At 39.0% G+C, this 24,411-nt stretch overlaps 1 long non-coding RNA gene across 1 annotated transcript in view; it reads left to right on the top strand.

Moving 5' to 3' along the window:
* Positions 1-5,849: 5,849 nt before the first annotated feature.
* Positions 5,850-24,411, top strand: part of LOC140526849 (uncharacterized) — a 109,869-nt gene continuing 91,307 nt past the window's right edge. Inside the window, exons 1-2 of the long non-coding RNA XR_011974629.1 lie at positions 5,850-5,995; positions 6,152-6,274. This is a non-coding gene — a long non-coding RNA (uncharacterized lncRNA). The remainder of the gene's footprint in view (positions 5,996-6,151; positions 6,275-24,411) is intronic.

Here is a 24,411-nt window from a genome sequence, read left to right as displayed (position 1 = left end):
TCTGTCTCACTAAGTTTGTCAAATTTACTGCAATACAGTTGGGCAAACAACTTCTAATTATTGTTTTAATTTCCTCTTCATTGGAGGTGAATTCGCCCTTTTCATTTTTGACACTGATAATTTTGGAGAGGGGAAGAAGATGAATATCTGGACACTGGATCCAGATGGCTCAGGAGGACAAAGTGAGGCTGATGACCTTGCACAGCACTTCCTCACTTAAACAAAGTCAAATGCAGGTCATGTCACCATTTCTCTGATGTCATGGTTCTCTTTGAAAATGAAGGAAGAACACAACCTGTGAGTAGATCAGGTAACTCAACTCATCTTCTCTCTCAATGTCTCCCTCTCTCCTTCTTCTCCTCTCCAAAACAGGGTAAATTTTGATGGCCAGAAGCTGCCCAGTTAACTTGGGGTTTACTGGTTAGATCTCTCTCTCTCTCTCTCTCTCTCTCTCTCTCTCTCTCTCTCTCTCTCTCTCTCTCTCTGTCTCTCTCTCTCTGTCTGTCTCTGTCTCTGTCTGTCTCTGTCTATCTGTCTGTCTGTCTCTCTCTCTGTCTCTCTCTCTGTCTGTCTCTGTCTGTCTCTGTCTGTCTCTGTCTGTCTGTCTGTCTGTCTGTCTGTCTGTCTCTCTCTCTCTCTCCCCCTGTCTCTCTCTGTAGTTCCCTTTTGAACCAATTCAGATGACAGTGAGGTTCGAGCATTTCCAACTTCCCCCTATTTTCTCTTTCATTTTTGAAGATTTTATAAAATGTATTTGTATCTTTTGTTTTTTGTCACCTTTGTTTCTTTTTTCCCATGTTTAATTTTATTCTAAATTTGTGAAATAAAATAAGTATTTCCATAAAACAGTACAACCAAAAAGATGATCGCACATATTGCAAATCTACTACACTTCGCTTTCAATTTCTTTCAAATGTACAACAAAATTATAATGTAAATTTCTTTCTTTCCCCTCCCCCAGAAAGGGCTGCAATTAGACACAAATATGTACTTATATATGCATACATATGTATGTATGTATACATATATAGATAGATACTGTCTGTGAAATTATTCTATCATATTTCTGTTTATCAGTTCTTTCTCTGAATACAGATAGTATCTTTTTTCATCTGTCCTTCATAGTTAATTTGGATATTTATAATAGTCAAGATGACTTATTCAAATAAAGTTATTCTTAAAATAATATTGCTGTTACTGTATACAGTGTTCTCTTGTTTCAGCTCATTTCACTCTTCATTATGTTGTGCAAGTCTTTCCATGTTTTTCTAAAATCACTGAGCTCATCATTTCTTGTAACACAGTAACATTCCATCACAATCATATACCACAACTTGTTCAGTCCTTCCCCATTGGATGAGCATCCCCTCAATTTCCAGTTATTTGTCACTACAAAGGGAGCTTTTATAAACATATTAGAACATATAGGTTCTTTTCCTCTTTCCCTAATCATCTTTGGAAATAGACCAAATAGTGCTATTTCAGGATCAAAGGGTACAGATAGTTTAATAACTCTTTGGGTATAATTCCAGATTATTCTCCAAAATGGTTGGATTAGTTCACAATTCCAGCAATAATGAATTAGTGTCCCAATTGTCCCACATCCCCTCCAACATCTATCACTTTCCTCTTCTATCATTTTAGCCAATATGATAGCTGTAAAATGATGTCTTAAGGTTGTTTTAATTTGCATTTATCCAGTTAATGATTTAGAGTATTTTTTTATATGACTACAAATTATTTTAATTTCTTCGTTAGAAACCTTTCCATTCATATCCTTTAAGCATTTGTCAGTTGGGGAATGACTTGTATTCTTATGGACTTAACAAAGTTCCTTATATATTTTAGATATGAGGCCTTTATCTGCTAAACTGTTTATAAAATCCCCCTCCCAATTTTCTGCTTTCCTTCTCATCTTGGGTACATTTATTTTATTGCACAAAAAATTTTTAAATTAATGTAATCAAAATTACCACTGTAGATCTAACTTTTCTCCCCATCTCTTATTTATTCATAAATTGTTTGCCTCTCCATAAGCCTGATAAGCAATATGTTCCATGTTCTAACTTTTTTTGGTAAAAAAATCTCCGTTTGTATATAGGTGAATTATCCATTTTGACCTTGGTAAATAGTGTAAGCTCTTGGTTTATGCCCAGTTTCTGCCATGCTGGTTTCTAATTTTCCCCAATTTTTTTCATCAAATAATGAATTCTTATCCCCAAATCTTAAGCCTTTACACTTGTCAAATATAATAAGGTTGTTTTGTTTATTTGCCACTGTAACTTATGGGTCTGCTCTATCCCATTGATCTATCTTTCTGTTTCTTAGCCAGTACCAGATAGCTTTGATAATTACAGCCTTATAATATAATTTAAGATTTGGTACTGGGGCATCTGGTTGGTGCAGTAGATAGAACAGCAGCCCTTGATTCAGGAGGACCTGAACTCAAATCTAGCTTCAAATACCTGACACTTATTAACTGTGTGACCCTGGGCACACTTAACCCTGATTGCCTCATTCAAAAAATAATGATAATCTGGTACTGTCAAACTTTCTTTCTTTACATTTTTTTCATTATTTCATTTGATATTCTTGACTTTTTCCAAATCAATTTTGCTATTTTTTCCAATTAATAAAATTTTTCTGGTAATTTTCTTCCATTTAAAAATGCTCTCCTGTATGCCTTTTTAGATAAGATTATTTCCCCCATTTATTCTGGTCATTCCCTTTCTTTCATTGCATTTTCTCTCACATTCTTTCATTCTTCTTTTTGAGATCATCCCAACATAATCAACTTATGCCCATTCCCTCTGTTTATTCAGACATCTTGTAACTTCCCAATAATGCTAAAGTTCTTAGGAATTACATGTGTCATCTTCCCATATAGTAATGCAGTTTAATGTTACTGAATCCCTTATGCTTCCCTTGAGTCTTGTGTTTGCAGGTCAAATTTTTTATTAAACTCTGGTCTCATCAGGAATACTGGAAAGTCCTCTATTTCATTGAATTTTTATTTTACATCTATGGCATTATACTCAGTTTTACTGGGAAGGTTATGGTTGGTTGTATTCTGAGATCCTTTGACTTTCTGAATGTCACTTTCCAAGTCCTTCACTCTTTTAATGTTAGATGCTAAATCTTGTGAGAGCCTTACTATAACTCTATGGTATTTGATTTTTTTTTTTCTGGCTCCTTACAGCATTTTCTCCTTAACATGGAAGTTCTGGAATTTGGTTACAACATTCCTAGGAATTTTCATTTGGGGCTTTCTTTTAGGATGTGATCACTGAATTCTTTCAATTTCTACTTTTCCCTCTGTTAATATGGTATCTGAGAAATTTTTCTTTATAATTTCCTGAAATGTGATGTCTAGGTTATTTCTTTGATTGTAGCTTTCAGGTAGTCCAATAATTCTTAACTTGTCTCTCTCTGTTCTATTTCCTTTTCTGTTGTTCTTTTCTCTCTAAAGAAGCATTTCACATTTTGTTTCTATTTTTTTTTCCGTCTCCTAACTTTAATTGTTTCTTTATGTCTAAGGGAGTCATTAGCTTCCACTTGACCTATTTTAATTTTAAAGGAGTTATTTTCTTCAATATGATTTTGTGTCTTTTACCAAGCTGTTAATTCATAATTTCCTTGAATTGCTCTAATTTCTTTTTCCAGTTTTCCTTTACTGTTCTTATTTGATTGCTAAAATAATTTTTTGCTCTTTTTTATCTTTCTTTAGACCTTCTAATAATTTTGTTGGAATCCCACTGAGTTTTTCTTTGAGGCTTTTTTTTTGTAAATGTTTTCAAGTCATAATCTTCTGCTGAGTTTGTATCTTGAAATTCCCTGACTCCAAGACATGGGTTCAAATCTCACCTCAAATACTAGCTATGAGACCTTACACAAATCATTCTTCTGTGCATTATTTTCCTTAAATATAAATGAAGAGGTTGCATTTCATGGCCTCTACGGCCCTTTTCAGTTCTAAATCTATGATTGTATGATATAGATATATTTTAAAAAGTTGTCTTGGCTATTACTTCCTTGTACCAGAGCTTCAGGATGCTTTTGTGCTGTTAAATATCATTTATAGCTACTAATTGATAACCTTCAGAAAGCTTTGTTAAAAGATGCGGCTCTATCATACTCTTTCCTTGGCGATCTCAATCAACAGGCATTGATAAAGTATTTATTATGTACCAGGTACAGGCTACGTGCTGGGGATACAAAGGAAGACAAAAACACGGTCTCTGGTCTTGAGGAGCTCACGTTTTAATGGGAGAGGTCACCTGCAATTTGCATTTCACTCATTTTCTATCATCTCCACTCTAATAGCTGCTAAATTTGTTTTTTCTAGCTGACTTACAACTCTGCCCTTCCAATCATCCAAAGGGCAAAAGCCTATGGCACCTCAAACTTAATTCCCAAACCAAACCTAACAATTTGCCCTCAAAATCAAATCTTTTAGGCTGCTGTTTTCTTCATTTCCATATGTCATCTAAACTTTATACCTTGGTATTGAAGAATACCAAAAATATGTGGAAAGATAGAGAGAATGATGCAGAGAGAAGAAAGAATGAGTGCAGCAATATACAAATAACAAAACACTACAATTTTGCAAGCAGAAGAGGACACAAATTATTATTCCTTGGTTCATTAAAATGTAATGCATAAGCGTTTTGTAGTGGAACTTGGAACTTCATTTTGTTTGATCATATGTGTTGAGATTATAACAAATAATCTTTGCTTCATATTTATGAAATTTATAATAAATTATTTTTTAAAAAAAGAAGAAAAAGAAATTCCCTGACTCCTTAGAAATTTTTCATGGTCAGTTTCCTATTTTTGTGGTTTACTCATTTTCTCAGTTTATTTCTTGACTTTGGACTTTATGTTAGAGTTGGGTTCTGTTCACATCTAGAGTGCAGAGTTGGTTAGCCCAAGTTTGTTTGGCTAGATCTGTGGATCGATAGGTTTTCAATGTTTCCAAGGTGGAACAATAAGGGAAGTATTCTCCAATAGCCTCCTGGTGTGTGGTCTGATCCTTACTCTGCTCTCTTGTGACCCCCTACTATAATTTCTCCTCCAACTCCTCCAGTTCTAGACACCAACCTGGAACTGGGCAATGGAGCTGCCAAAATGTGCCTATTTCTGCTCAGGGTAGTAGCACAGGGGTTCACTGTGCTATCTTTCTGAGCAGGAGTTTATTTTTCTCATTACTCTTGGTGCCACCACCATGGCCAATGCTGAGGATGCCACCTGGTTCCACAGGTCATTGTGGCTTCCTCTGTATTCACCTTTGGCCAGTCCTCACATCAGTGATCACAGGCACACCTCTCTTTGAGTCCTCCTAATCTGTTCTGAGCTGGAAAGATGAGACACTGTGACTTTTTAATTGACTTTCCTGCTCAGAATTTAATTTGAGATAGTTTATAAAAATTGTTTAGTAGGCTGGGAGAATTCAGCAGAATTCATTCTCTCCACCATCTTCCCCTTCCTGTTTCTTGATCTCAGGTTTGTCATCCTGAAATTGGGAGGTCTAGACTTCCATGATCTTTCAGGACTCTTCCAACTCCAATGTTTTATGTTCTGGTGAATTCCAAAGTGGCATCTGAGCTGTGTTTCAGTGGCCTCACATTCTGTGTGTTCATTCAAGCTCTCTTCACTAGGTATTTGATTACCCTCAGTCTCCCTCACAACTAGGAATTATTACACAAGGAAAAAATTTAGGGGTGTGTGTGTGTGTGTGTGTGTGTGTGTGTGTGTATCAGGGCATGGCAATATGTAGAAAACAGTCTTGTCATGGCAACAGTTGTTTGGGAAAGGGAGTTACTTATCTCACAAAGAGTCCAGCCCTTTCACCTAAAGGGCCAGAGGAGCTTATGTGGATTTTGAGAGAGAGGCATCATGATTATGTGAACTTGGGGATGGTCACCAGTGGACAGTTTTGATATGGAGAGGGGCTTACCTGAGGTCACAGAGTAACAGAGATAAAATTTTTAACCAGGTCCTCTTATTCCTAATTCTGTATCACTTTATCTCCAATATCTTATCCCAAATGAGTCATCTGTTCTGACAAGTATCCTTCCCAACTGTGATTTTTTTTGCCTCTGCTCCTTTGGGTATATACTTCTTACTGCCCTCCTTTTACCAATCCTTCAAGGTCTCTGAGCTGTGTGGAATCTACACTGATTGAGAGTCAGAAAATGTGGTGACAGAGGGAAGAAGAGGGTATTTCCTGGTCACAGAGCCAATTAGAAAAAAGAAAACTTGTCTTGATCTTCAGGTAAGAGAAAAAAACAAAGTCTGCTCACCTGGTTGGACTTTAGAGGGAGTTAGTAGGAATTCAATAGACACACATGAATATGGATGCCATTGGAACCAGGAAAAGTCAGGGCAGATTTTAATTCATTTTTAACAGAAAATACCACCAGGTGGCTATTGTATTAGTCCATAAACATTAGGTACCAACTGTGCGACAGATACCATACAGAAGTTCTGGCATTGCAAAGACAGGCAAGGAATGGTCTCTGTCCTTGAAGAGCCCATAGTATAATGAGGAAGACAACAAGCCAAGCTCTATTTACACACATCCTAAATACAGAGTAATAGGGAAAGCACTAGAATTAAGAGGGATTGGAAAAGACTTCCTGCAGAAGGTGAGATTTTATCTAGGACCTGAAGAAATCCAGCAAAAGCAAGAGGAAAACTGAAGAAACATATACCCTTACAGGCATAGGGGACCGTCAGTGAAAATGACCAGTTTTGCATCCGTCTAGTTAAAGAATCCACCCTAAAAGTTCACATGGACTGTTTGTGCCCAACTCATGGTAGAACATTCTGAGTGCACATGGGTCTGATAAGCCACAGTTGGACACACTGTAACTTGACTAACATAGTGATGTCATTTTGATCTACTTCAAAAATGAAGGACAACAAACAGTCAACCAGAAAGAAATCATCCTTCATGGAGATGGTTGAACTAAATGGTCTTCAAGGTGCCTCTCAAGTCTCAACTTTTCTGATAACCAAACTCTTTTCTCTAACATATTTTTATTTAATTTGTTAAATGTATCCCAGCTACATGTAAGAATAATCTTAACGTTCATTGAAAAAAATTGAGTTCAAAATCCTCTCCTTCCCTCCCTTCCTTGTCTCATCCTTAAGAAGGCAGGAGATTCAAAATCAACTATATATGTGAAGCCATGAAAAACACATTTCCATATTAGTCATCTGGGGAAAAACACTGACTAAAACTAGAACAAGAAAAGTAAGAAGTGAAAAGCTGACTTTGGTCTGCACTCAGAGTTCATCAGTTCTCTCTGAAGGGGGATAACATTTTTCATCACAGATTCTTTGGAATTATCTTGGTTCATTTTCTTGATTAGAGTAGTTGTCTTTCACAGTTGATCCTCCTTAAAATATTCTGTTACCGTGTGCAATGTTTCCCTGGTTCTGATCATTTCACTTTTCATCAATTTATGAAACTATCTTCCTCATCATTTCTTAGAGCAATGTAGTATTCCATCACAATCATTTACTGCTACTTGTGTCGTCATTCCCTAATTGATGGACATCCACTCAATTTCTGATTTTTTTGCCACCACACAAAGTTGCCATAAATATTTTTGTGTAAATAAATTCTTTTTCTTTTTTGGATTCATACCTAATATTGGTTTTACTGGCTCAAAGGATATGCGCAAATTTATAGTCCTTTGGGTTTAATTGCAAATTGCTGAGAACTAGCTTAATGAAATCAAATGATGCTAGACAACCTTAGAGAAAACGTATGTACTCCAACTTTGCTTGTTCTCCAAGATTTTACATTCATGACCGATTGTTGAAATGTATCTATGGAAGAAGAGTGGGGGATGAAGGAGGGAGAAATCAGAGACTTTGAATTATCTGCATAGTGGCCTAAACCTTCAATACTTCAATATTCCTTGGGGTTTATTGTGTGTTTATTGTCTCAGGACCACCTTCAGTAAACTGAGAGTCTCATAACCAGAGATGTAGAAGGACTGGCTGCAGCTGATGATGATTTCTGGACACAGAAACTTTTAAAGATCATCTTCCCAGTAATGCATAGATGAAACTGCTCTTTGTTGGGGGGAAGAATACCTACCCTGATGAAATCACATTTCTTGGAACTATTGAAATGTTCACGTTTCTAGTCTTAAAAACCCTTTCCCTACAAATGACCTTGGGGAGGTAATGCAACTATGACCCCCTTTTTGCAGATGAGAAGGCTGAGGCTCAAAATGATTAAGTGACTTGTTCAACTGCACACAGTTAATAAGTGGAACTAATGTGTTATGACTCCACATGCTCTATGACTTTGTGTTTCAAGGGAGGGAGGCTAAATCTGTGATTTCATCAGTGTAACTGATGGGGGGTAATTGAAACTCTTTTGGGGGATTCAAGAGGTCAAAAATTTTTTTCAAAATAATAATATATTGCTTGATTATTAAAATAATTCTTCCTTTTCCTACAATATATATTTGTAAGCCTGGATTTTCTTAATGGACTTCAACCAAAATAATGTATTGCAACAGATTAAATGTAGAAGCAAACAAGAGGGGAAAAAACATAACATAAGTAGGGATAATAAATAAATTGTTTTTAAAAATAATGGAGCTGTAGCAGGATGAGGAGGCAGAAGAAACTAATCAAGGAGGAAGGCTTTCCATTTTCTTGACAACCATCCTCTCCCTCCTCTTTGTCTTGCTTCTTTGTGCTCCCCAGGTGATCTTGTAGTTTTTCCTTCTGAGTCAAAACCCATCCTTTTGGGCATCAGTCATTCATGCTTGTCTCTAAAGACTTTTGGAAAATGCCTTTTGTCCCTGCCAATATTGTACCAGGTCCTGCAGTGCCAATCAACACATCAGGGGTTGGCATTTCCTGTGAACAGAGATTTCCTCACCCCATTTGCAAAGTTCAAAATTTTCCTATTACAGACTGTTTATTTCCTTTGTTGAAGTGGGAATTAAGGGACAGAGGGGGCCAAGAGGAGCTCATAATGGGTGGAACCATTTATAATAAAGCTGGGCTATAGGGATGACATAATACGCAAAGACCCATAGAAAGATGGAATAAATAGCTATGGAAGGAATGAATGAAGATCTGTTAGCAGCCTGAAGAATGGACTAAGGACAGAGGATGACATAATTATGAAGTATATTGTTTAAAAGGTATATGGGCAATGTGAAGCAGGGATCCTTTTCCAAAAACTGAGCTACAACCCTCCCACAATTCTGAAAATAAAAGCATAAATCCCTAGAATGTCATAGCTGGAAAGGACCTTAGGATATTGAATACAGAATGTTCAATCTAGAAGGAACCATAGAGCATGGAATATTACAGATTGTAGGTACCTTGGAGAGTTACTTGTCAGATCTTGGAGAAATTTTAGAATGTCAGATCTGGAAGGGAGCTTGAAACATAGAGATCAAAGGAGGATGGGACTTTAGAACACAGCTTGTCAGGACTGGGAGAAATGTTAGAAATCTAGTCTAACTTCAACTTTCAGAACTTACTATGGTCTTAAAAAAGAATTTTGTCCTCTGAGCTGCCCCATTCAATGATGCCATTCTCTTCTTATTCCTCTTTTAATTAGAAAATCGGTTTATTTCTTATGAAAATTCAATGGTTTACCAATATCTAGCTTTACATTTTATTTTTTTATCCTAATTTATTATTTTTAGTTTTCAACATTCAACATTCCACAAGATTTTGAGTTGCAAATTTTCTCCCCATCTCTCCCCTCTGCCCACTCAAAGACAGTGTGCATTCTGAATTCCCCTCACCACAATCTGCCCTCTCTTCTATCACATCCCTTCCTTCTCTTATCCCCATCCCCTCTATTTTATTGGAGGAAAAAATAGAGTTCTATACCCCATTGCCTGTATATCTTATTTCCCAGTTGCATGTAAAAACAATTTTTGACATTCATTTTTAAAACTTTGAGTTCCAACTTCTCTCCCTTCCTCCCTCCCCACCCATCACCACTGAGAAGGCAAGCAATTCATTATGTGTTACACATGTGTAGCTTTGCAAAAGACTTCCATAAAAGTCATGTTGTGGAAGACTAACTATATTTCTCTCTATCCTATCCTGCCCCCTATTTTTTCTATTCTCTCTCTTGACCCTATCCCTCCTCAAATGTATTTACTTCTAATTACGTCCTCCTCCCATTTGCCTTCCCTTCTATCATCCCCCCACCCTCCCACTTACTCCTTTTCCACTACTTTCCTGTAGTATAAGACAGTTTCATAGCAAATTGAGTATGAAAGCTATTCCCTCTTTAAGCCAAATGTGATAAGAACAAGTTCCACTTTCCCCCTCTCACCTCACCTCTCCTCCCCTCCATTGAAAAAGCTTTTTCTTGCCACTTTTATGTGAGAGATAATTTGTCCCCTTCTATTTTTCCCTTTCTCCTCCCAATATATTCCTCTCTCACCCCTTAATTTTATTTTTTAGATACCATCCCTTCCTATTCAACTCACTCTGTGTCCTCTATCTATATGTATATATTCTCTCCAACTATCCTAGTATTGAGAAAAGTCATAAGAATTACAAATATTGTCTTTCCATGTAGGAATGTAAATAATTCAACTTTAGTAAGTCCCTTATCATTTCTTTTTCCTGTTTACCTTTTCATGCTTCTCTTGATTCTTGTGTTTGAAAATCAAATTTTCTATTCAGCTTTGGTCTTTTGATCAAGAATGCTTGAAAGTCCTCTATTTCATTGAATGACCACTTTTCCCCTGAAGTATTATACTCAGTTTTGCCTAGTAGATGATTCTTGGTTTTAATCCTAGTTCCTGTGACTTCTGGAATATCACATCCCAAGCTCTGTGATCTCTTAATGTAGAAGTTGCTAGGTCTTAGGTTATCCTGATTGTATTTCCACAATACTCAAATTGTTTCTTTCTGGCTGCTTGCAATATTTTCTCCTTGATGTGGGAACTCTGGAATTTGGTTACAATATTCCTAGGAGTTTTCCTTTTGGGATCTACTTCAGGGTGCAGTCCTCACATTCTTTCAATATTTATTCTTACCCTCTGGTTCTAGAATATCAGGGCAGTTTTCCTTGATAATTTCTTGAAAGATGATGTCTAGGCTCTGTTTTTGATCATGGCTTTCAGGTTGTTCCATAATTCTTAAATTGTCTCTCCTAGATCTATTTTCCAGGTCAGTTGTTGTTCTAATGAGATATTTCACATTTTCTGCTATATTTTTACTTCCTTTGGATTTGCTTTATAATTTCTTGATTTTTTTTTTAAAATAAAGTCATTCGCTTCCATCTGCTCCATTCTAACCTTTTAGGAATTATTTTCTTCAGTGAACTTTTGGACCTCCTTTTCTGTCTGACCAGTTCTGATTTTTAGGGTATTCTTGTCTTCATTGCCTTTTTGAATCTCTTTTGTCATTTAGGTTAGTGTATTTTTTACAGTGTTATTTTCTTCAGCATTTTTTGGGTTCTTTAGCAAGCAGTTGACTATTTTTTCATACTTTTCTTGTATCACTCTCATTTCTCTTCCAAATTTTTGCTCTACTTCTCTTACTTGATTTTCAAAATCCTTTTTGAGCTCTTTCATGGCCTGAGACCAATTCATATTGTTCTTGGAGGCTTTGGATGGAGGAGCTTTGGTTTTGTTGTCTTCTGTTTGCATGTTTTGGTCTTCCTTGTCACCAAAGTGAGGTTCTATAGTCTGACTCTTGTTCCAGTTTTTGCTCATTTGCCCAGCCATTTACTTGACTTTTGAGCTCTTTGTCAAGGTAGATCTCTGCTTCCAGTGGGAGTGGGTAGTGTACTGTCAGCTGCTCAATTTTCCCACAATCTGTGGGCCTAGAGCTCCAGAAACAATTTTTATCTCTCCACTAAGCTGCAGTGGGTTCCTCTGCCCTCTATCCCCTCTGCCACCCTGGGGCTGAGACAAAACCCTTCCATTCTCCCACACTGGTCCCACAGGCTTTTCCTACTGACCTTCAAATTTTTCCTTGGCATTTTGGGGTCCTGAAGTCTGGAAACTGCCATAAGTGTGAGAGATTCAGTCTCCGCAAGGCCTGCTCAGGTCCTATCTGTGCTGGTGCAGCCCATGCTGGACTGTGCCCTGCCCCCTGTGAGGTGCTATAGACACTTCCCAGCGACCTTCCAGGCTCTCTTGGCCTGGAGATTTGCTTCATTCTGTAATTATCTGGGTTTTGCAGCTCCATAATTTGTTTAGAGCCATTTTTCACAGGTATTTGACTAGGCTTGGGGGCAGCGCTCCAGAAAGGACATGTTGTTACTCCACCATTTTGCCTGCACCCCCCTCTATCTTATCCCTTAAAGAATGAAAGAAAGGGTCATCACGGAAGGTGTTCAGCCCTGTCCTGGGCCTTCATGAAGCAGTTGTGGATAACGGAATGGTCAATGACCCTAGATTCAGAAGACTTGCTTGCAAGTGAAAGCTTTATTTTTGACTAGCTATGTCCTAAAAGGAAGTTGTTTCTAGTGCATTCCATCTTAAAAGTTGTATAAAACCCTTAATTTTCTTGAAGTGGAAAGGGGTCATTAGCATGAATATTACAATATGAAAAAAGTCAAATCAAATTGGAAAAAGATATTCAGCACAGAGCCGAACACTTAAGGTCAACCCTTTCTGAAGCTTAGTTACCATACCTGCAAAATGGGAGTTCTAATATTTGTTCTTTTTAAGAGCTAGCATGGGCAATTCAAAAAGAAAACCCTGGCATGGGAGAAGACTTGGGTTTGTGTCCTAGATCTGTTAAGTGACCTACCAAGAGCTAGTGAATCAACTGTCACAGGAGAAGAACAAAGTTTGAGCTCCCTGAGGTCACTTTCCTTTGCACCTATGTTCCTTTTTCTGAGAGCAGTCATGAGGTTTGTATGACGTGATGTATTTGGGAGTGATTTGTAGCTGATGGCATTAGGTGAAAGGATCCCTAAAGGACCTCAAAGGAAGATGACTCCATCTCATGCTGTGATAAGTATAGAGACCCAAGAGAAGAGATTGGAGACTTGTTATTTCCTTTATGAAGGTGATTAGAGCAACTATTACTGGATATATGTATTACTTTGAATTAAGAATTATATGACTAGCATACCCTTTGATCCAGCAAGACCACTACTAGGTCTGTTTCCCAAAGAGGTCAAAGAAAAAAGGAAAAAGACCTATCTGTACAAAACTATTTATAGCAATTCTTTTTGTGGTACTAAAGAAATGGAAGTTAAGGAGGTGTCCATCAGTTGGGGAATGGAAGAAAAAAACTTTGGTATATGAATGAAATAGAATATTATTGTGCTGTAATGAATGATAAGGGTCATTGTTTCAGCAAAACAAATGGGGAAACCAATGTTAACTGATATAAAGTGAAGTGAGAAGAACCAGAAAATCAATGTACATAGTAACAGTAATATTGTAAGGATGATCAATGGTGTAAGACTTGACTACTCTGATCAATACAATGATCCAAGACAATTCCAAAGGAATGATAAAAATAATGTTATCTATCTGCACAGAGAGAATTGGCGAATTCTGAGTTCAAATTAAAGTATAATTTCATTCATTTTTTTATTCGTTTGCTTTATGAAAAAGCAATATGGCTAGTCTGGAAATATTTTGCCTGATTTCACATGTATAATTGAAATATCATTTGCTGTCTCAGTACATGAGGAGGAATGGGATGAAGGGAGAGTCTGGAACTCAAAATTTAAAAATAAAAAATAATAAATATTAATAGAAATATTAAAAACAGACAAATGCATGGTTGCTAAAATATATATTATCACTAACAGCTGCCACTGAAGAAGTGCTTCATTATTGGCTATGTGAGCATTCCTTATGGAACCACAAATATGGAGCTAGAATGGCTTCAGAGGCATCTAGTCTAATCCCTTCCTTTTATAATTGAGGCCCACTGAGCTTTAAGTGACTTGCTCAAGATCCCATAAGGAGTAAGTGCCAAATGAAGGTTTTGTTCCCAGGACCTTGAACTTGAAATGCCAACACCCTCAAAAAGCCTCCTTATTCTCAAGCTGGAATCCATTTCTCTATCATCTGATTTCATAGAACATTCAAAGGATCATAAGAGCTTTAAGCTGAAAGGGCAGTTGGATGCCATGTAGTCCAATGACCTCAATTTACCAGTCAGGAAACAGACCAAAAGAGGAAAAGTGAGAACCTGAGATCACCCAGAGAATCTGTAGCAGAGCAGAGATTTGAACCCAGGTCCTCTTACTCCCCTCATATGCTTCTTGTCTAATTTGCATTTGATTTTCTGGCATGCCTTAAATCTCCTGCTGTCCTGAGAACTCCCAGAGAGTGGTGGGAGGGGATGCCATTGCCCTCTGCACCTAACCCAGTAAGCAGTTGGCAAGAGCTTGTTGCATATTTACTGGATGAAAGAAGGCATCCTGGCTCAAATTCCTCCCTCTTAAAGAGTATTTGAGAGCTGTGTGTGCCCCAGAAGGTGAGTGGAGACCCTCTCCTGTAAGGTTTGTGGATGGCTTCAATAGCTGTCTTGTGTCTCCCATCTGTGCACCACCTCCTCATGATGGTGGCCCCAGGTGCATTTGGGGTTACAAAAAGAGGAACAAAAATATCAACCACCCTGTCTTGATCTTTTGTTCTCAAACCATGAGCAATTATGAAGGTGAAAAGGTGATTGCATAGGATGAGTCTGGGAGACAAGCCAAGTCCTTTCCACTGGGAGCCTTTTGGAAGCTGTAGCAATGGTAAGGGAAAGCGGACATGTGCTTCCTTTGGACGGTGCTCATAAGCAACAATAAAGAGTGAGAGTAATTTGCATTTATGGGACACTGGAATGTTTTAGAAGTGCTTTCCTCAAAGGGATCATGTGAGTTGAGCAGTTCATTTGTTATCATCCTCATTTTATAGATGAGGAAACCGAGTTTCTGAGAAGAAGCATGGTTTGTCAATGCCAGTGATTTGAGGGGTTGTACAATACGCTTGGGGTTCACTCTCTCAACTCCCATTTATACTGGCAGATCAGATTCCCAGCAGGTGACTAAGTCTCCCTCCAGATTCTGGAAGGTTTCTTTTTTTTTATTTAATTTATTTACTTTAAGTTTTCAACATTTATTTCAACAAAATTTTGAGTTCCAAATTTTCTCCCCATCTCTCCCCTCCCCCCAACCCAAAGTACCAATCATTCTAATTACTCCTACCACCAATCTGCCCTCCCTTCTAACATCCCTACCTTCCATTATCCCTATCTTCTCTTTTGTCCTATAGGGCAAGATAAATTTCTATACCCCATTACCTGTGTTTCTTGTTTCCCATTTGTATGCAAGAACAATACTCAACAGTTGTACCTAAAACTTGGAGTTCCAACTTCTCCTCCTTCCTCCCTCCCCACCCATCCCCACTGGGAAGGCAAGCAATTCAATATAGGCTATATGTGTAGTTTTGCAAATGACTTCCATAATAGTCATGTTATGTAAGACTATATTTCCCTCCATGCTATCCTGCCTTCCATTTCTTCTATGCTCTCTTTTGACCTTGTCCCTCCCCAAGAGCATTGACTTCTAATTGCTCCCCCCTTCCATTGCCCTCCCATCCATCATCCCCCCCACCTTGCTTATCCCCTTCTCCCCTACTTTCTTGTATTGTAAGATAGGTTTTCATACCAAAATGAGTGTGCATTTTATTCCTTCCTTGAGTCAAATGTGACAAGGGTAAGCTTCATGTTTTCCCTCTCACCTCCCCCCTTTTTCTCTCCATTGAAAAGTCTTTTTCTTGCCTCTTTTATGAGAGATAATTTGCCCCATTCCATTTCTTCCCTTCTCCTTCCAATCTATTCCTCTCTCATCCCTTAATTTAATTATTTTGTTATGATCCCTTCTTATTCAACTCACCCTGTGCACTTGCTCTCTCTCTCTCTCTCTCTCTCTCTCTCTCTCTTTGTGCATGTGTGTGTGTGCGTGTGTAATCCCACCAACTACTCAGACACTGAAAAAAGTTTCAAGAGTTACAAATATTGTCTTTCCATGTAGAAATGTAAGCAGTTCAATTTTAGTAAGTCCCTTATGGTTTTTCTTTCTTGTTTACCTTTTCATGCTTCTCTTCATTCTTGTGTTTGAAAGTCAAATTTTCTTTTCAGCTCTAGTCTTTTCATTAAGAATGCTTGAAAGTCTTCTATTTCATTGAAAGACCATTTTTCCCGTGAGGTATTATACTCAGTTTTGCTGGGTAGGTGATTCTTGGTTTTAGTCCTAGTTCCTTTGACTTCTGGAATATCATATTCCATGCCCTTCGATCCCTTAATGTAGAAGCTGCTAGACCTTGTGTTATCCTGACTGTATTTCCACAATACTGAAATTGTTTTTTTCTAGTTGCTTGAGATATTTTCTCCTTGACCTGGTAACTCTGGAATTTGGCTACAATATTCTTAGGAGTTTCTCTTTTTGGATCTCTTTCAGGAGGTGATCTGTGGATTGTTTCAATATTATTTTGCCCTTTGGTTCTAGAATATTAGGGCAGTTTTCCTTGATAATTTCTTGAAAGGTGATGTCTAGGCTCATGTTTTGGTCATGGCTTTCAGGTAGTTCCCAAATTGTTAAATTGTCTCTCCTGGTTCTATGTTCCAGGCCAGTTGTTTTTCTAATGAGATATTTCACATTATCCTCCATTTTTTCATTCTTTTGGTTTTGTTTTGTGATTTCTTGGTTTCTCATAAAGTCATTAGCCTCCATCAGTTCCATTCTAATTTTGAAAGAACTATTTTCTTCAGTGAGCTTTTGGACCTCCTTTTTCATTTGGCTAATTCTGCTTTTTAAAATATTCTTCTCCTCATTGGCTTTTTGAACCTCTTTTGTCAATTGAGTTAGCCTATTTTTAAAGGTATTATTTTCTTCAGCAGTTTTTGGGTCTCCTTTAGCAAGCTGTTGATTCACTTTTCATGCTTTTCTTGCATGTCTCTCATTTTTCTTCCCAATTTTTCCTCCACCTCTCTTACTTGATTTTCAAAATCCTTTTTGAGCTCTTCCATGGCCTGAGATCATTGACTATTTATTTTGGATGTTTGGGATTCAGAAGCCTTGACTTTTATGTATTTCTCTGATGGTAAGCATTGTTCCTTCTCATCTGAAAAGATGGGAGAAGATATCTGTTCACCAAGAAAGTAACCTTCTATAGTCTTACTTTTCTTCCATTTTTTGGGCATTTCCCCAACCAGTTACTTGACTTTTGGGTCCTTTGTGAAGAGTAGGGTATGTTCTGGGGATTTGTAAGATCTCTGTTCCTCCAAGGTGGCACAATCAAGTGTGTACACTGGTATGAGAGCAACCAGAAACTTTTGTGCCCAGAATCTGTGAGTTTCCTCTCCACAACCACCTGGCCTCCAGTTCCACCAAGCCAGTACTGGGGGTTGAGATTCAGAGAAGCTGCTCAATTCCTCCAGGAACATTAGGTGGGGGCAGGGCCTCTACACAGGGCTGAGGTAAGGATCAGCTGCTCAGTGCCTCCAGGGTTTTTATTATCCAACAATGGATGCAGGCTGTTGTGGAAGCTGCTTTGGGAGCTGCTGCCCAATGCAGCCTCTGCCGCTGGCCGCCTGAGGCCTGAGCTATGGGAAGACCCTGTTCCTTTCTCAGTTAGCTGAAAAATCCCTCTCACTGACCTTTGGCACCTGTGGGTTGAGGGATCTGCAAGCCTCCACTATTGCCACTGGGGATTCTGCCCCCAAGGCTGAGCTGTGCTCTGCTCTGAGTCCTGTGTGACCGACCTTTCCCATTGGCCTTTCAGGTCACCCTGGGCTGGAAATCTCCTCCACTCCATTGTTCTGTGACTTCTGCTGTTCTAGACTTTGTGAAGTCTTTCTTTACAGGTATTTTATGGGCTGTGAGGGAAGAGCTAGTGTGTGTGTGTCTTTCTACTCTGCCGTCTTGGCTCCCTCCCCTCCCCATTCCTTTTATTACTTCAGCTCACTCCTCACCTTCCATGCACACTGATTTTCAGTTGATAACAGCCTGCCAAACTTAAAGTAGCTTTTATTTTTTAAATAAAATTTTATGTTTTAATCAACAAGAATTTATTTTTCTCTCCTTCCCTCCCCTCACACACTGAAAGAAAAAAGAAAAAGAAATCCTTTCATAGCCAATATACACAGTCACCAAAACAAATTCCCATGTTGGCCATGTCCAATGTATATTTTACTCCATATATTTAGTCCATCACCTCTTGTCAAGAGGTGCCTAGAATTCTTCATTGCTTGTCAAGCCATATTTAATTAGCCAATATTTAACAAAGCAAATAAAGATACAATACAATTTAGATAAAAGTACATCTTAAAATGAATTCAAACTGTGGCCCACAGGGATACTTGTATACAGTTGAGTGCCTCCCATTTGTATTTGAGTTTGAACCCACTGCTTTAAGAAATGATGAAAGGATAGCTTCACTTATATGAGCTGATACATAGTGAAGTGAGCAGAACCAAGGAAATGGCTTATATAGTTGGACATAAAATCTACAAATAAACCACTTTGAATGATTTTATTAACTTTCAGAAATGAGTATTTGTTAAGGCATCAGGTATAGCAGCTAGATGGTGCAGTGAACAGGGTGCTGGACCTGGACTCAGGAAGACTTATCACCCTGAGTTTAAATCTTGCTTGAGACACTAACTGTGTGACCCTGGCAAGTCACTTAGCCCTGTTTGCCTCAGTTGCCTCCTCTGTAAAGTAAGCTGGAGGAGGAAATGGTAAACAACATATTAAGAACAGTTTGTGCAATACATCTCCCACCACCATGACCAATTCCCCCACTAATCCATATGGAATCTGGGGAAAGTTGAGATGCCTAAGATTAAAGAACACACATGGCAAAGGTATAACCCCTGCTATAGGGTTCCCCTAAATCCTCTTCTCTTGGTGGAGACCTCATGTCATTCCCCACTAAATAAGGTGTAGGTTACTACTCAGATCCTCTTAGACTCCTGAAGTTGCCTTCCCTCACTGTGTCAAATGAGTCCTTGGTTCTCAGTGCACATACTACCTTGTCCCTGTTGTTCCATGGACCTCCTAGGATGGTGGAAAGTGTAATGCTTCCAATGTTTTTACGTTCCTAAGGTCATTTCTAGCTAAATGATGGGGCCAACACAGACTCTCCTTCTCTCCCTCCCAATGATTCTCAAGGGCTTAACCCAGGATCCTGGCCCAATAGATCACTGGACTTCTTTTGGAATGCCACATTCAGAACTAGTTTACTATTTTAATCTAATTCCCATAAGACATCACTGCCTCTTCCACCAATGCTGATATGCTTCCTGCATAATGTTATCTCGTTCTATACAATGGTTCAAACGTTTACTCCTTCAAAACTGATTAAGGAGTTTTCACACCAGGTTTATTGCCTTTGATTGACTGATCCAGTAGGCATTTGGGCCTTGTATAATCTAGTTTATAACCTGATTGACTAATTCAATGGAGAAGTCTGAGTGTTCTGTATTTAATTGTAATGGGGTAGACACACATTTTTAGACTACCACAGATTTAGAAGAGGAAGGAAGCATCTAGTCCAATCTAGAATTTTACTAATGAGGAAATGGAGGCCCAGTGACTTATCCAAAGTCATGCAGCTAGATAAGCGGTAGTGCTAGTCATTGACCCTTGTGGTTGGCAGTTCCCGTGACTGTCAGTTCCCTGTCCTTTTCTCCTGAAAAACTGACAAATCCTATCTGAGGGTCAGTTGAGGGGTCTGTATATGAGTGGGACTAAGGAGTTTTATCATGCTATTTATTTTCCCCTGATTTTCCTACCTCAAGGGTGTAGAAGAGATGAGCACACAGTGGGTATTCAATTTCTTTCTATCTATTGACATTTGGCCAGTCCTATGTGAAATACTAAGGAGCAGAGAGAGCTCAAGTTTTATGAGGGGAGACAAGACAAGCACATGGATAATCAACCCATTGATAAGATAATAAGAGATAAAAGTCAAAGGAGGATCAAAGGAAACCACTGATTGAAGGCAGAACTGCAGCCATCATTCAAGAATGGACAGCACATGATAACAATGTGCATATCTTGGATGTGGAAAAGAAGATGATCCTGTAAGATAATCCAACTCAGCTCAAACACAAGGGTTAGTCAGCTTCGTCGGCCTCCTACCTTCCTGTTAAGAGTCAGTGCAATATCACAAAGCTCGCTTTGCCAGCAGACATCCATTCAAGGTCTTCAGTTTATCAACAGGGAGACTCAGACCTATAAAGGAGTAGTGACTGGCCCAAATAAGTCAAGGTCCCCTACTAAATGTAGAGGCATGCCAGACCTGGGAGATTGGCTTGTGAGCAGGGAGATGGGCAACTCAGAACAATGTTTTACCAGGGCAGTCAAAATAGTGAGGGCCCATAGAGTAAATCCTATCTGAGGGTCAGCTGGGGGGGTCTGTTTAGCTTGGAGGATGTGATAACTATAAGGTGACTCCTGTATCACCTTGTGTTTGGGATTATTTCTATGATTCTTGGTCCCAGAGGAAGGAGTCCAAAAGGAATTAGGTTTGATATAAGGAAAAACATACTAAGACTGAGAGAAGGGAAGAGAATAAGTGCCTACTATGTGCCAGGCACCATGCTAAGGGCTTTGCAAATATTATCTCTTTTGCTATTCACAACAACCCTGGAAGTAGGGGCTGTTATTATGCCCATTTTACAGTTGAGCAAACTGAAGCTGTCTGGTTAAAGGTGATGCAGTTAGTAAGTGTCTGAGGACAACTTTGTGTTCAAATCTTCCTGACTCCAGGCCCTTTGCTCTGTCCTCTAGGTCACCTAACTGGCCTAGTGTGGTATGAGTTGCCTGAGGAAGTGATGAGCTTCCTGTCCAAACAGAGGCTAGATAACCACTTGTTGCCAATTCTGTAAAGGGCATTTTAATTCAGGTGTGGCCTGCACTAGATGGTCATTTAGGTCCCTTCCAGCCCTGAGATTCTGTGACTTCAAGTTGATAGATCTAGAAAGTTAGCCAATAACCACTTATGGAAGGCTCAACTCTGCCTCTGTATATTCTCATTCCATGGTGACCTTATTGCTGACAGTTTGGAGAGGGCTCCAGCTCTGTGCCCCTTCCTCTAGGAGGGCTCTGCTCCCACCCCATGACAAGGTTCACAGGCTCCTGTTCAGAGGCAGTTTATTCCTTCTTTCTTTTCTTTCTTGGTTTGCTTTGCTTTTTATAAATGCACACAGTGCCATCAAAAGCTGTCACCCAGAGCTGCCACCCAAACTGTCAGGAGAGATCAGGAAGAGAAGAGAGAACAAGGGGGAGTTGTGGGAGTGCTACATTTTCCAATATTGTTTGTTTCTCTTCAGAAAGTTCTTGACTTTAAGCCTTCAATTGACCTTGTAGCAAAAGGAGGATGAGAATGGGAGGCACCAGATGGAGGTGGAAAATGCCCCTGGGGTATCCTCTCCTTTCCTCAAAGTTGCTTCTCTCCTGGTACTCCTCTTACCATGCTTGAAATTCCACCATTATTCAATCCTTTGGGTGAAGGTCCAAGAGGTCTCCCTTGGTCGGGCACTGAGTGGGAGGGGATGCATATTATTTCTGGGGAGACAGAGAGACAGAGAGAGAGAAAGAGGCACATAGAGACAGAGATAGAGAGATGGACAGAGAGACAGAGACACAGAGAGGCACCGAGACAGAGAGAGACAGAGACAGAGTTCAGGAGCAGGAGAGACCACAGAATGGAGAAGGGGAGATACCAACCAGAAGGAAGATGGCACAGAGAAGGAAATAAGGGAACCTAGAAAATTGAGACAGGATTCAGCATCACTTCAGATTTCCTAGAACTGAAGGATGAAAGCTGCTCCCTCCAAATTTTATCTCAGATACTTGATTCAATTCAATTCAGAACAAAATGCACTTATTAAGAATTTACTTTATCCACACACTATGGTAGGCAGGTAGATGCAAAGATGCCGAGATAGGAGTGACAGAAAACTGTCTATTCCTAAAACCAATTAAGCAACTAATCCATCAAGTGGAGGATGTTAGAGCTGGGACAGGCCTTAGACCAGAAGATGTAAAGGCTAAGAGGACTTCACATTTCATTTTAAAGAGGAAGAAACTGATTTCCAGAGAAGGGCCTAGATTTGTTAAAGGCATGTGACTTCACAGGAGGTGTTTCCTTCCTCCTGGGTCAGGTCTTTTTTTTTTTTATTCCATAGCTCCATGGGACATTTTCCCTAAAAAGCTGGGTTGCTTCAGGGATGGCATGTAAGTTCACAAAGGATCAAAGAATCATGTGCTTTCTTGGAGTGTGGTTGATGGTGGGACATGCCCTCAGAGCTTGGCATCTCTATTTTTTATACTCTGAGTGAGAAGTATTCACTCTTTTGAGGTGTAACTTATTTGGCAGAGTCCCTCAGGGGTATGGCATAAGCCTCTGGGAGGCCTTAGACTGGTCCTGTTACCTGTGACGCAGATTGCCTCTGCAGACCAACTTCTGACAGTCCAGATATGTGTACAGGAATAGTCATCTTCCTGCAAGGAGAGTAGAGCCTTCTAAGGAGGCTTCTTTGAGGGAGTTCCCATGCTTCAGGATCCACAATCTTTGTATCTTTTTGAAAATTAGTGTTACTGTTGTAGTCCAAGGACACTTGTCTTGGGGAGCAGAATATGTGAGTTCTAGGCCTGATTCTGCTTCTTGAGAAATGCATGTGTTGCCTTGGCCAACATGGCAGCGTATGGGGTCAGGACCTAGCTGACATTTTTTCAGTATTCTCCTCCAAAGAACTTTAAAATAATGTCTCAGATAAAATTTCGATAGCACAAGGTCAGAGGGAGACAGTTTTCCAACTTAAGACAATTTAGGAGGTTTGAAGGAGGAGTCTGTAACATAATGGACCATTGGTGGTGGGTCTTAACAATAGTAGCAACAGCCAACTTAGGAGCTCTCAGTCCAGAAACGGTAAGGGGATTTGTCAACTGACCAGAAAGAGATTACGGGTGTAATCTTTGCTGACATTGTGTGTAGCTGGGGCTGGTTGGCAGCTCTATTGTCCATATGCAGTTCTGGGTCACAGTTTCAGAATGGAAAAGAGTGCTTGTGATCAGTCGAAAGTGAGGCAGGGAATCTAGTCAGTTTCAGGGCCAAAAAGAGCACAAGTACTTGTGGGTGCAGTGGGGCAGGAGGCACTCCTAGGTAAGGATCAGAATACTAAACAAGAGAGAAATGACAATTCCTCTCCTTGGATCACATCTTCTTGGAAGGACTGAAAACTTGCAGTACCCCAAAAATATCTCTGAAAATAGTAGCATGAAAAAGTCTGAAGCTTGAGACAGTGCCTACTAACAGATACAAGCAAAATCTCAAAGGAAAATGCTAATTGGACCCAGGGACAGCAAGAATTCCTGGAAGAGTGTAAAGAAAGAGATAAGAGTGGTAGAGGAAAAAATAGGGAAAGAAATGAAAGTGATGCAAGATTTTGAAAAGAAAATTAACAGCTTGTTAAAAGGGAAGAAAAATGTTGAAGAAAATAACACATTCGCTACTGTAGACACTATATTTGGGAGTCTACCTGCCAAAACAAACCCAGGGACTATATGAACACAATTACAAAACACTTTTAGCACAAATAAAATCAAATCTAAGTAACTGGAGAAAACATCAGTTGCTCCTGGGTAGGCCAATCTAATATAATAAAAACGACAGTTCTACCTAAATTAATCTACTTATTCAGTGCCATACCAATCAAACTATCAAAAAAAACCCTATTTTATAGAACTAGAAAAAATAATAATACCAAAATTTATCTGGAAGAACAAAAGGTCCAGAATATCAAGGGGATTCATGAAAAGAAATGCCAGGGAAGATGGCCTAGCCATACAGACTTTAAATTGTATTATAAAGGAGCAATCATTAAAACCACTTGGTACTGGCTAAGAAACAGAGGAGTTGACCAGGGGAAGAGGTTGGATATACATGACACAGTGGTCAATGGCTATAACAGTCGACCATTTGGGGAACCCAAGGACCTCAGATTCTGGGATAAGAACTCACTATTTGACAAAAACTGCTGGGAAAACTGGAAAATGGTGTGGCAGAAACTGGGCATAGACCAATGCCTGACATCATTTGCTAGAATAAAATCCCATTGGGTACATGATCTGGGTATAAAGGCTGATACTATAAAGAAATTATGGAAGTAAGGAATAGTTTATTTAGGGAGAATGGAAGAATTTATGACCAAACAAGAGATAGAGAACATTATGAAATGCAAAATGGATAACTTTGCTTACATTAAATTGAAAAGTCTTTACACAAACAAAGCTAACGCAACCAAGATTAGGAGGGAAGTGGTTGTCCTTTGTCTTCAAAGAGGACCAAAATGACATCACCATTGTAAAGTGAAATTTCAGTGTGTCCAACTGAAAACTAGGAGAGAATTTTTATGATTGGT

This window comes from Notamacropus eugenii, chromosome 1, assembly GCF_028372415.1.
Source record: "Notamacropus eugenii isolate mMacEug1 chromosome 1, mMacEug1.pri_v2, whole genome shotgun sequence".
Classification (NCBI taxonomy): Eukaryota; Metazoa; Chordata; class Mammalia; order Diprotodontia; family Macropodidae; genus Notamacropus; species Notamacropus eugenii.
This window is presented reverse-complemented; position numbering and strand designations above follow the sequence as displayed.